The sequence below is a fragment of the Mus musculus genome, chromosome 4 (assembly GCF_000001635.26).
Source record: "Mus musculus strain C57BL/6J chromosome 4, GRCm38.p6 C57BL/6J".
In the NCBI taxonomy this organism is placed as follows: Eukaryota; Metazoa; Chordata; class Mammalia; order Rodentia; family Muridae; genus Mus; species Mus musculus.
In genome coordinates, this window is record NC_000070.6 from 13561170 (window position 1) to 13573378 (window position 12209).

Below are 12209 nucleotides of genomic sequence, written 5' to 3' on the forward strand. Positions count from 1 at the left end.
AATCAAATATATGAAATTTTTAGTGCAGCAAACATCAAAAGAACCAGATACCAAGAACAAAAGGGATGTAAGGTTAGTTCAATACAGTCAGATCAACCAACATGATATACCACACCAACAGAATGGAAGACAGTAAATTATGATCATTTCAGTAAATGCATAGTAGAAACACAAAAACTGTCTTCTTTTTATGGTTTAAAAAGCTAGACAGATTCAGAAAGAAAGGACAGAAGTACAATAAAAGCTTCATATGTCAAGAAAACAGACAATACACTCAACAGATTTTATTAAAAGGGGGAGTTTTAGAAATTCCATTCTTCTAAATTCTTTTGACCATAGATTTGGAAGTCTTAGCTGGAATAATTAGACAAGGAAAGAAAATGAAAGCAATTACATAAAAAAGGGAAAAATAAAATTGTTTCAAAGTACAGTGCTTATTTAAAATTTTATGAGAAAGAGCATTTTAACTGTCTGAAATGTCATAAAAACTCCAGACAGACTTTGTCCAGAGGGATCTGGACAGACCTGCATACCTGGGAGGTTCTTAAAACTTATTTCATCAATATTTTATTCAACTCTGCAACAGCATACCCAGGAGATACAATTTCAAAGGAGGAAGAACAGTTTTAGTTCACTGTTTCAGAGGGTTCAGTCAAAGGTTACCTGGCTATGACCTTTGTATTCTGAACAATACAGAATATCTGTTACCAGGAATGCATGTGTCTTAGGGTTTTATTGCTGTGAACAGATACCATGACCAAGGGAACTCTCAGAAGTTCAGTCCATTATCATCAAGGCAGAAGCATGACAGTGTCCAGGTAGACATGATACAGGAGGAGCTAAGAGTTCTACATCTTCATCTGAAGTCTGCTCGGAGAAGACTGGTTCCTACATGGCTAGAAGGTGGGTCTCATTGTGACATGCTTCCTCCAACAAAGCCACACTTCCTAATAGTGCCACTCCAGAGGCCAAGAATATTCAAACCATGGCAACTTGATGGAGAAGACTGTTTATTTCTTTGTAACAGAGATGGGGGAGAGGGGGGAGAAGAGAGGAGAACAGAACAGAAGATAAACAGAAAAAAGATTTCACCTTCAAAAGCATTTCCTCATTGTTGTTAGGTGGACCAAGCTTCTTACATGAGTTTTTTGCAGGGATATTTTCTATCTAAACCATAGCAACCAGAGAGGATATGGGTCCTCCCACTCCTTCCTACATACCTGTTATCTTCAATTCTCACATATCTGTACATCTATACTCCTGCTAAAAGGTTCTTCATATGAAACTAGTAAATGGAAAATATGTTTCCCTACCTTTTGTAAGGCATTCTAAGAAGTTAATTGAACTAGAGTGAGACAGTTGCAGACTCTGTAACCAATCAGTCATAAGACATTACAGGCCATTCCTGTTCAAAGTGGGAGTACTCCTACTTAGTTTTTGCTTGTGAGATTTGATTCTATCTCCAAATAGTTGGGGTTAGAAGAGAATTGAGTTAGATGATCAAAAGCGTTGCTGAGTCTGTAGAGAGCCCAGCCCACCCCAGTAGCACTCCTACCATATCTACTATAACCAAAGAATGAGCATGTGAAAGTAGAGTACAAATGCGCATTATTTGACCCTATCACATTCACTCTCCTTAGCCAGCAGCAGTTCTGACGCCAGCATTTATGAACACTAGTCCCAGCTCTGACCCTTACTCACTAGTTCTGGACACCGTCTTGGTACCCCTCTCTTTCACTGAGTTAGGAGCCCAGGGGTCACACAAAATGAACCTCCGCAGGTAAGCCAAGTTCTCACAACTGCAACTGACACAAAACTGCTATTCCATAAAAATTAACTATTGTCATTTTTCATCTGCAAATGTGTATTAAAAGGAACTTACTTGTTAGGAAGTAGGATACATTAGTGAGCAAGACAAAGGCCATCATTGACTTTGTGGGGATTTCAGTGCAGGAGACTGGGCAAATACACAAACAAAATACATTGTATTTTGTTCATTGTATTTTGATCACTCTAGGGTTTTGTTTTAATTGGGAAGCTGTTTGTTCTTCTGATTCCTAGAAAATACCTAACCTGGCAACCAGGCAGGGCTCATGTAAGATACTATGCTCCCTAGCCTGCAGTGCTGAGAAAAAGTGACAACTAGGAAGAGTAAATTGCTTTTCTCTTCTATTCCATTTATTTGTTCTGTATTATTGTGAACAATATATGCAAGAGCCAAATATAATGGAAGGTTGTTTCTAGGACAAGCAGAAAAGGAAGCAAAAAAAAGGTCATCTAGAATTGAACCAGAATATTTATGACATCTTTTTTTGTTTTCTTTTGTTTTTAATTATAAAACTAAATAGATCTTTTTAAAAAATCTGAAAATGACTTTAAGCTGCATGCCTCATTCTTCTTTCCAAGGAAGAGTCAGAATGGAATGTTTCTACAGATATGCAGTGAGATAGAAATGTACTAGGTTTTAAGACAATGCTCCAGCAGAATATCAAGAACTAACCAGTGTGGGGATGAGAGGACAGTCAGGCATGGAAGGTAGATTACTTTGGGAATCCAGTGTTCTTACACCAAGTGTATCATGGTGAGAAAAGAAACACGCATTCACACTAGTCATTTACTTGTTTCTGTGTTTTGATGTGTTTGTGGAAATACCTGGCAGTTCCACCTTTAGCCAGTTATGTTTTCAGGGGTGGAAAAAACAAAATCCCCATGGAAAAGATGGAAAGTGCCGGCAACCTGGTGGTTCTAAGATGTACTGAACATTCATTCGAACGGTTTAATTTAAGGAAAATTTCTTTAAAATGAGGCCAGCGATTCAGTTGGCCCTCTTCACTGTGAGAGATTTTGAGATTTAAAAGGCAATTAGAGAGTCTCTTTTATGTCCCTATCAATGTCCTATCACCAAATTGGGATACCACAGAGAACCTTGTACCTGCCTGGAAAGAACTTGTTTCTGGGGCGTGGTCATAATAATGAAATAAGAAACTTAGTCAAATGGTATAAGGACTTGATAGAGTCCCTTCTTGTACAACAAACTTGTTTCATTCATCCACAAATGTAGAATGTCAGCACACTGTTAAATATTAAATAATTCAGTTTGAGGGAACAAAGATATAATAATAGAAACAGGATAATCGTATTTATAAAAAGATAAAGGAGACAAGGAATATGTTTCGGTGAAGGTGTAGTCAGGTATGGGGAAAGGAGATGCATCCACAGGCCCATGCTGAGGCATCCCTTCCTCCTGAGGGAACAGCCACACAACAGAATATTATAAAATAGAGTTTATTCAGGGTATGGGGAGGGAAGTGAAGAAGGTAGTAGAGACAGAGAAAGGGAGGGAGGGAGGGAGGGAGGGAGGGAGGGAGGGAGGGAGGGAGGGAGGGAGAGAGAGAGAGAGGAAGAAGGAGGAAGAGGAGGAGGAGGAGGAGGAGGAGGAGGAGGAGGAGGAGGAGGAGGAGAGGCCTGCCCTGAATACATGGAGAGAACAGAGCAGGAGAAGGCCAGAGGCCAGAGCAAGAGAGAGAGGAGAGGGCAAGTAGCCCCTTTTATAGTGAGTCAGGCACACCTGGCTGTTGCCAGGCAACTGTGGGGCGGAGCTTAGACAAAAATCCTAACAATAATGACTCAAATTGCTTCCTAATTTCTACAAAGCTGCTTGTTTAAACCAGAAAATGTTTCTGGTTTTAGCATTTTTTTTTTTAACTTGGAGCATACAATCTATGTATCTGTATGGTATGTGGCATACTGCTGAAGTCTGGGTCTTTGTCTTAGTTTTTTGTTGTTGTTGTTGTTGTTGTTGTTTTGTTTTGTTTGTTTGTTTTTGCTTTGTTTCGTTTTCAAGAAGTCCAGTTAACTTTTGTCTGATATTGTTTGTTGCTCATTGTTTTGCTTCTCAGTTATAATCAACAACACCTACTCATCTACTCGGAGGCTCACTCTTTTTATTCTGAACCAGTAGTACTCCTGGACTCTCCAGGACAAAATGTAATTCGGACACATTTAATGCATTGGTGGTGTTTCTTCTCATGGGTTTCCAGCATTCAAATCGTATTAGGCATTCTCACAGCACCTACTTACATAGTAGCCCTACTCAAGCTTAAAACCGGCTGCAACTCTTTCTTACAAAAGATGGAAAGTGGCTTGCGGTTATTCCCATTTTACAGATGAACAATCTCAAGGCTCAGCGAGACTTCAAATGGCTCCCTAACTAATTGTAGATAGGGCTTTGACATGCCTGGCTCCAAGCCTACTTTCTTCAGAGATTTACTTATTATGCCCTTCTTTTCATAAAAAGCTTGACCTTAACACACAGCACAATGACAGTTAAAATTCCTCTAAATTTATACCCAAACGGGAAGCTGCTCTTGGTTTCGCCTTCTTTTATAGCGGCTCCCCAGAGGGTTTATTTCAGCTGCTCTGACAATACAATGAGCGTACAGACAGGCATTATCTGCTCTTGGCGCCTCGCACCGGGACCTTGAGTTTCCTCATTGCCTTGCGCATCACACTCTTCTCTTTGAAGGGAATCCCATTTTCCCACCTGCATCCATCATTCATCTGTCATCCCATTCAACTGGTGAGGTTTTTAACTAGATGATATTTTTTTTAATCTTTCTTGGCTAACCTTGTCGCTCAAGGTCTTTGCCCTGACTACAATTTTAAAGCTTGCTCATTTTCTTGTCCCCAGCTCACCCCCCTGAGAGTAGCAATTAACATAGGCACCTGTTTTGTTGAGTTTTGCTTTTTACATATTAAAGGGCAGAGGCAGCCTGCTTTGGGTTGGTCTGAGCTTCCCTTTGATCTGGCAGGAAGCACGCAACAGTGTCTGCACAACCTGAGCAGAGTGATTGAAGATTGGCTTTAGGAGGACATTTCCAGGGATCATTGATGCAGGTCAAAGTGGGACTCATTACAACGAACGTGTAACCCTTTCTTGGCTACTCTGCCGAATTCTCGAATTCTCAACTTCCTCTTCTGATGCAGGGGATGAAAGAGCCTCTGAAGAAAACAAAGATTGGAGCTCTCCTGAAGCTTAGCATGCCCTATTGCGTTTGAATTGAGGATATTGCTCTTCCACTTTTGCTTAACATCACACAAAATGTAATTACACGGACACCTTTTACCTGGGAAGCAAATGCTAATGCCGCCCGCCTGCGGCGGCGGGAGAGAAGCAAGCTGAATGGTGAAGAGACAGTCTCCTTGAATCCAGCATCCTGCCTGCTTCCCTCAAAGGAGCTGTGTGCCTTTTTGTGCAGCTCCAGAATCCCACAGTCGCTCCATATGGGAGCGCATGTGTGTTTATTTTATAGTGTTGGGGTTCACGGACTCACTGTTCTTCTGCCTCCCTTTTTCCTAGTCTGTTAGAAGCCTTGTAAATACCCATGTTTTATCTACAAATATAACTTGATTTTAGGTTAGCTTCATTTTATTTTCAATTCTTAAAAGTTGATCCATAATTTTATAAATTTATGAAGTGCAGCTCGAAGTTTCAGGACATGTGTACGATGTGTGATAATCAAGCCAGTGTAAATTGCATTTGTATTACCTCATATAATTATTATTTGTAATGAAGGCACTCAGAAAGCTCCCTTCATCCAAAGAAGGTGGTACAGTCCAGTCATCTAACTCAGCATCCGAATGTTGAGCTAGATAGAAGTTATTCTGAAGCCAGCCAGGGCTTTTTGGTGGGTTCAAGGCCAATGAGGGCTGCAGAATGAGAGACTCTCTCAAATTCTGAGCTGAGGATATAACTCCATGGTACTTGCCTAACATACCAAGATCCTGTATTTGACCCTCAACACCAGAAAAAGAAAAGAAAAGCTACCTGTCATCTGGCTATTTTGATATTGCTAATGAATGGTTGAAGGCTAGTGAATCAAATACTATCTGTTGAACTTAAACGAAGGCTCATTCTTTTGCTTAGTGTCCAGAGGCTGGTGCACCATGCCTCCAGTGTTCTTTAGACGTTTCAGAACAGAACGAAAAGCTACCTAGGAGGTTTGACTAAAGCAGGACTTGGAGTAAAGAGGTAATATTCTTTGGCAACTGGCATGGTCATCTTAATAGCCATAGCTTCAGGTATGTGACATAGAGAAAAGTCTGACATTCATGTTTCATGTTCTTTAAAAATTAAGCAAAGAAAAACTTTTCCTTGAAATTGGCAAATGGGTAAGATCAAAGGAAAGAATAAAGGTAAGAAAGAGGAGGGAACTTGAGTATGAGGAAGAATATGCTTAAAATATACTGTGTATATACACATGGGAAAAATGGCCTTATTTAACCCTGGTAAAATTATATTAAAAAAAAAATAGAGTAGTTGGCAGAGGGATCAAGAAAATGGTGGATAAAAAGAATAAGAATACTAAGCAAAATCAATGACAAAATTAAAGTTTTATTTTTAAGAATAGAAGTGATATAATTCTCCAGGGAAGTATTTTTCTACAACAAAGTATAATTTAAAATTTCTAATACTAAAAAGAGGTGCTAGAAGCTAGCAAAACACAGGAAGACTTGAAAGAAGTAAGATAATTATGCCTTGACTCTCATTTGTAAATAATATTTGCATTAGAATAATAGTGAATACTAAACAGTGAAGAATGGCTTTCTCAGAATTGCAATATACTACATTAGGAAGATGGGGAAAGCAGAGTGGTCAGTGCATGAAAATGAAATTCAGAAAATCAACAGTAAATATAACAAACAAATACGGCAGCATAAACACACAATTCACAAATGTGTAAATGCCAAAGAAATAGCTTTAAAAGGTGACAGAGTTCACCAATGGAAGGGATCTTGCTAGTAATAGAATGTAGAGATTGCTAGAGTCTGTTATTAGATCTGTCGTGATGCTTTGTTTTTAAAATCACACAGGTATTCTAAGTTGGTTATTTTTAGTTTATTTAAACAGCCCAATTTTATTCATCAAGAATACACTGTCTAATATGTAACAGACCTTTATGAAATAATGACTAAAGGTTACAAATGAGAGAGAGAGAGAGAGAGAGGAAGAGGAAGAGAGAAAGGAAGAAAGAAAGAAAGAAAGAAAGAAAGAAAGAAAGAAAGAAAGAAAGAAGAAAGAAAGAAAGAAGGAAAGAAGGAAAGAAGGAAAGGAGGGAGGGAGGAAGGAAGGAAGGAAGAAGCAAGCAAGGGGGGAAGGAGGGAGGGAGAGAGAGGAAGAAAGAAAGGAAAGAAGGAAGAACCAAAGAGAGAGAGAGAAAGAAAGAAAGAAAGAAAGAAAGAAAGAAAGAAAGAAAGAAAGAAAGAAAGAAAGAAAGAAAGAAAGAAAGGTCTTAATCATGGAGGTTCCTTGTGTGAAATGTATGCAGTGCAGAGCAGACCCTGACAGGAGCCTGTGACTGGCTATTACCACAGTTGGATCTGCCGATAAAGCTGAACCCTGTCTCTGCCTTCTCCAGCTCAAAACCATTACCTGTATGAGGCAACGACTGCTGGGTAGAAGATATGGTGGTTACAAGGATCTCAAAAATCACCTTACCTGGATCAAACCCTTGATGGCAGTGGAGAAACGGGTATGTTAGGGAAAGGTAAACTGTCCAGTAAATCATGCTTATGACTAAAAACATCAGTTTCTAGTGTTATTTATCTATAAAGGGCATTTCACTTTTCCTTGCTTGAGAACTCTCAACTTTAGAATAATAACAGGTTCAGCTTCATATCAGTTCTTTTAAAAAAAAAGTTAGAGAAAAACTATATTTAAATACTTTAGTATAGAGTAGATGTTCATCATAGCTAGAATAGAATAAATGTCTCAGAGGCAGGGAAATTTGGCTAGATTTTGCTGTTGTTGTTGCTGCTGCTGCTACTGCTTTTTTGGTATTTTGTTTGTTTGTTTGTTTGTTTTGGCTTTTGGTTTTGATTTTGTTTTGTGTTGCTTTGTTTTCAGAACTGGGGAAGGCACTTGGAGTGACCAAGGCAGTCAACATAGAGTAGATGACCACAGGAATGAAAGGTCATTTCAAATGGAAAGAACAAACAAACAAATAAACAAACAAACAAACCAGCCAACATTTACTTTAGAGGCCAGTTTCTCTTGAGTACACGGTCCATTCAGCTTTGCTATTCTTTAATGAAGCTATGAGACAAGCACTGTTTGGAGGGAATCTATTTCCTCAGTGAGTAACAGTATCAACTAGAGAGAAGTACCTTGTTTAAGCTTAGGATGCCCCACCCGGAATGTTCAGCCAGCTTGGAGAGTCCACAGCTTCTATCATGATGAATGCTAGGCTGTAATAAAAAGATCACAGAATTCTATATTAGTCATATTATAACACAGCCTGGCATTTTGATGTTGTTTTAGTTTTAGTTAATTTCCAAATAAATTATTTTGACCAGTTTTAATTATCATTTCTTGGTAAAAAAAAAAAACAGTTATCACTAATATTAAATATTTAAGCAAACTGTATTTCATTTAATCTAAGCATTTTTTTTGTCATCGTGAAATAAATTATTCTTTCTTTAGGTTACATGTATCAAACAAGGAAAACTTCTTAACAAAGAGAAAAAAGTTCAGAATATCTGAGAACCTTTTGATGAAAAGCTTTTTACTCTGCAACAGTAACTTTACCCTACTGGAAAATCAGATTGTCATATTAAGGGAAAGGCAGAGAGACCCAGCTACTTTTTAAAACTCCTTTGCCTTGTTTGTATTTCTTCCTTTTAACATCTCCTTTCTGCGTTTCATGCCTATCTGGAGAACATAACTGTTTTAGAGGGCTGCCACTGAGAATCCCTTAACTGAGCCATGACAGAGTAAGCTGTTCAAAACCACACCGATGCCCCATCATACCCACCATCATACCCACCATCATACCCACCATCATACCCACAATCCTACGGAGAGACTCAGAGTTCGAGCTTTCCAGGGAGGAGTTTCCCTTCTGCAGGAAGTACATGTCTGTTCTCTCGTTTTCTCATTTCCAGGATTTTTCATTCGTGCTGGACAACACATGGCTGGCATCTGTCTATGAGCAACCATTCGTCATTGTGTAAAACATCTATGAAATGTTCTGTAAATAGAAAGTTCTGCAAACCAACACAACCAACACAGGCTATGCCTTTTTTTTTTCTTTCTTTTTTTTTTTTTTTTTTATGGAACTGTTATTCTGAGCCAAGTAGTGGGAGCAGCAGGGATGTTAACATAGAGGAGATGTGTATCCTGATTACAGCAAAGATGGACATGCACATTTCAGATAAACCTAAGCAGTGATATAACTGTCTCCATTTTTATGTTGTCTACTGTAGCTCAGAACATGGATTCTTAAGCAGCCTATCGTCACATTCTCAGTGTGACCTTCAGCTTGGAGTGTTATTATTCCATTTTGAGAAGTGGCAGCCCAGAAAGGTTGAAGTAAATGTTTCTATAATGAAGCTGTTTTAGATCTAAGACTGTTTTCTATTATTCTTAAAGTTATATGAGGTGAAGAATGGTGTACACCTGCAATCCTGGCAGTTAGAAGGCTGAAGAGAAAGGCTCACACATTTGCTCTCAGTCTATCTAGGAAAGTTGTGTCTCAAAAGGAAAGAGCAAGGGGCCAGGAGGGAAAGAACACGGGAAAAGAAAAAATAAAAGGAAGAAAGGAAAAGGAAAGAAACACATGCCCTCAAGTAAAATAAAAATTATATTAATCATTTTTCTATTAATTCATTCACTCCACAAACATTTGCTTTTTAATGAATGATGATAATGAAATCACTTTGTATTAAGGCTTTTTATAAGTTGCACCATCAGCAAATGAATTTCCTTTGTATTTTATGCTTGGTCATTCTCAAGTATAAAAGTAATTAGTTGCAAATACCTCTTTTAATGAAATATATTAGTATAATTTTCTTATCTTGATTCAAGGGAATGTCTTATTAGGAGAGATGCACAGTGACTCAGCTTCACTCACAATTCTTTTTCTTTTACTTTACTTGGTATTTGATGCTAAATACTTCATCACTATATGAGATGCTGTGATATGTCCAGATGAAAAGAATCAACCTAGCTCTTCTCCGTGAGGGAATTATTGGAATCCACTGTAAAAGTTAGACATACATGAACAATAAAAGCACATATTCTGAAATCCAAAGACAAAGTCATCAGACCTGACATGGAAGCCACCATCTTCCTAAGAAACAGAGTGGAGAATCACACCCAAAATGACTCATATTGGCTGATTAGAGTTTTACCTGTACAATAAGGAGGAGGGAGGGGTACTATAGAATAGGAGAATGTATAAATGTATACAGAGAAGTCTGATATGGGAGACAGAGTGAGATCTCTGGTGGAAGCAAAGGTGTTAGAAGGACTACAGAATGTGACTCTGGAGAGATTACACAGAGCTATTTTCTAAGACAAGAAGTTTGTATGGTCCTAGGAAAAGCAGAGAGCCCTAGGAAGAAGAAAACGAGGTGGGGGATACATCATCAAATGTATCTTTTCAACCCTGTTACCTGATGCCAGACAAAACAAACTGAAGGCACAGGAAATGGCTACAATGAAGAAGCAGGCATGACCTAAGAGATGCCCTTAGAAAACAATGCTGACTGGAGTTAGAGCCTTAGGAGTCATGGTCACAGACACAAACAGCACATTATTGATGCTCAACGTTTGCTGTGATTATGTTATTCATATTAACAGAGAAAAATAAACCAGCAAATGAACACCATTCCTGGGGAAATTCATGGTTATTACCTGAGAGCCATTTGTCACCTCTTCATTATTTATTGTTAGCTGTGTATTTTAAAGTCATATAGATGATGACAATGATGATAACAATAAACAGGTAGAAGATAGATATATGAGAGGTAGATGATAAATAGATAAATAGATGATAAATGTAGATATATAGATACATAGATGAGAGATAGATAGACAAATAGATGATAAATGATAGATATAGATAGATTATACATAGATTATAGATAGATACATAGATAAAATATTCATAGATAATGACTGACAGACAAATGATTGATAGATTGATAGGCACGTAGATTCTTGATGGATAGATAAATAATAGATGAATAAACTATGGAAATGCATTAAAAATAGATGACAGATAAACAGATGATGACAGATTATAGATAAAATGCATGATAGAGAGAGAGTTAGAGAGAAAGAGATAGATTATAGATACTTGACAGATACATATATAGCTAAATGATTGATGCTACATAGATAGGTGATAGATAGACAGGCAGACAAACAGATGGATGGATGGGTGGATGGATAGATGATTCATAAGCACTGAAAGGTCATTGGAGCTGTGGTTTTTCCATATGAAGCTCATCTGACGTAGGTTTTAGGGGGGGGTGTTTTTGTTTGTTTTTTTGTTTGGGTTTTTGTTTGTTCGTTTGTTTTTCGAGACAGAGTTTCTCTGTATAGCCCTGGCTGTCTTGGAACTCACTTTGTAGACCAGGCTGGCCTCAAACTCAGATATCCGCCAGCCTCTGCCTCTCGACGAGTGCTGGGATCAAAGGCGTGCGCCACCACACCTGGCTCTGACATAGGTTTTATCTGGACAGCATATGACCACATTCCTGGGTTTAAAGCAACACTAGTTAGACTTTCAGCACTATGCCTGGTGGCCATTTAATAAACAATAATGTCACCAGCAAAAATCTGCATAAAATGCCAAAAGATATATGATGCTAAATGTGCTTTATGAGAGCTGAAAACAAAAATGTGAGAGCAAAGCCTTCTCGGGTCTCAGCAGAGAATATCCAATATGACTGTCTCTCACTGTTTGATGCAGGTAATATGATAAATTCTGAGAGCGTCATGACTATTAACCTGGTGGTTCCAAAGAAATTCTAGTAAATAAGCTTGCAAATATGAAAGTAGCAAATAATGAGAACAAACAACTGTCCATCATTCAAGAGGAGTGGGAAAACAATCTTTAAAAACTGTAATTATACACAAAATAAATATCTAGAGGACTGTAAGGAGAGGAGCTGGCAAGGGGGTAAAAGCAACAGAGATTGATGACAGAGGCTTGGAGGCCAAGGATACAAGTGGAATATTTCCAGTAATGGACAGTGCTACAGAAAGCATGAAGCAGTCAGAAAATTGTAGGTTTCTATCATCTCATACACACCTTAGTAAGAAATTACTTCAGTTGTGCAGACAGTGCCAATGGAGTCCTTCAACAGTTCCAGTGACAGTGGCCATCATAAGAAACTTGAAAGACTTTCTGATTCTGGTG

At 38.3% G+C, this 12209-nt stretch overlaps 1 long non-coding RNA gene across 4 annotated transcripts in view; it reads right to left on the minus strand.

Moving 5' to 3' along the window:
- The window catches only part of Gm36488, a 25808-nt gene continuing 13599 nt past the window's right edge, over positions 1 to 12209 (minus strand). Inside the window, exons 4-7 of one of the 4 annotated variants that reach the window (XR_001784252.2) lie at positions 12102 to 12203; positions 8846 to 8984; positions 8167 to 8247; positions 1 to 1016 (exon numbers count right to left, since the gene is read on the minus strand). This is a non-coding gene — a long non-coding RNA (predicted gene, 36488). Of the gene's footprint in view, positions 1017 to 7217; positions 8248 to 8837; positions 8985 to 12101; positions 12204 to 12209 lie in introns of those variants that run through there. The other 3 variants (XR_001784253.2, XR_001784250.2, XR_001784251.2) reach the window with 3 other exon arrangements.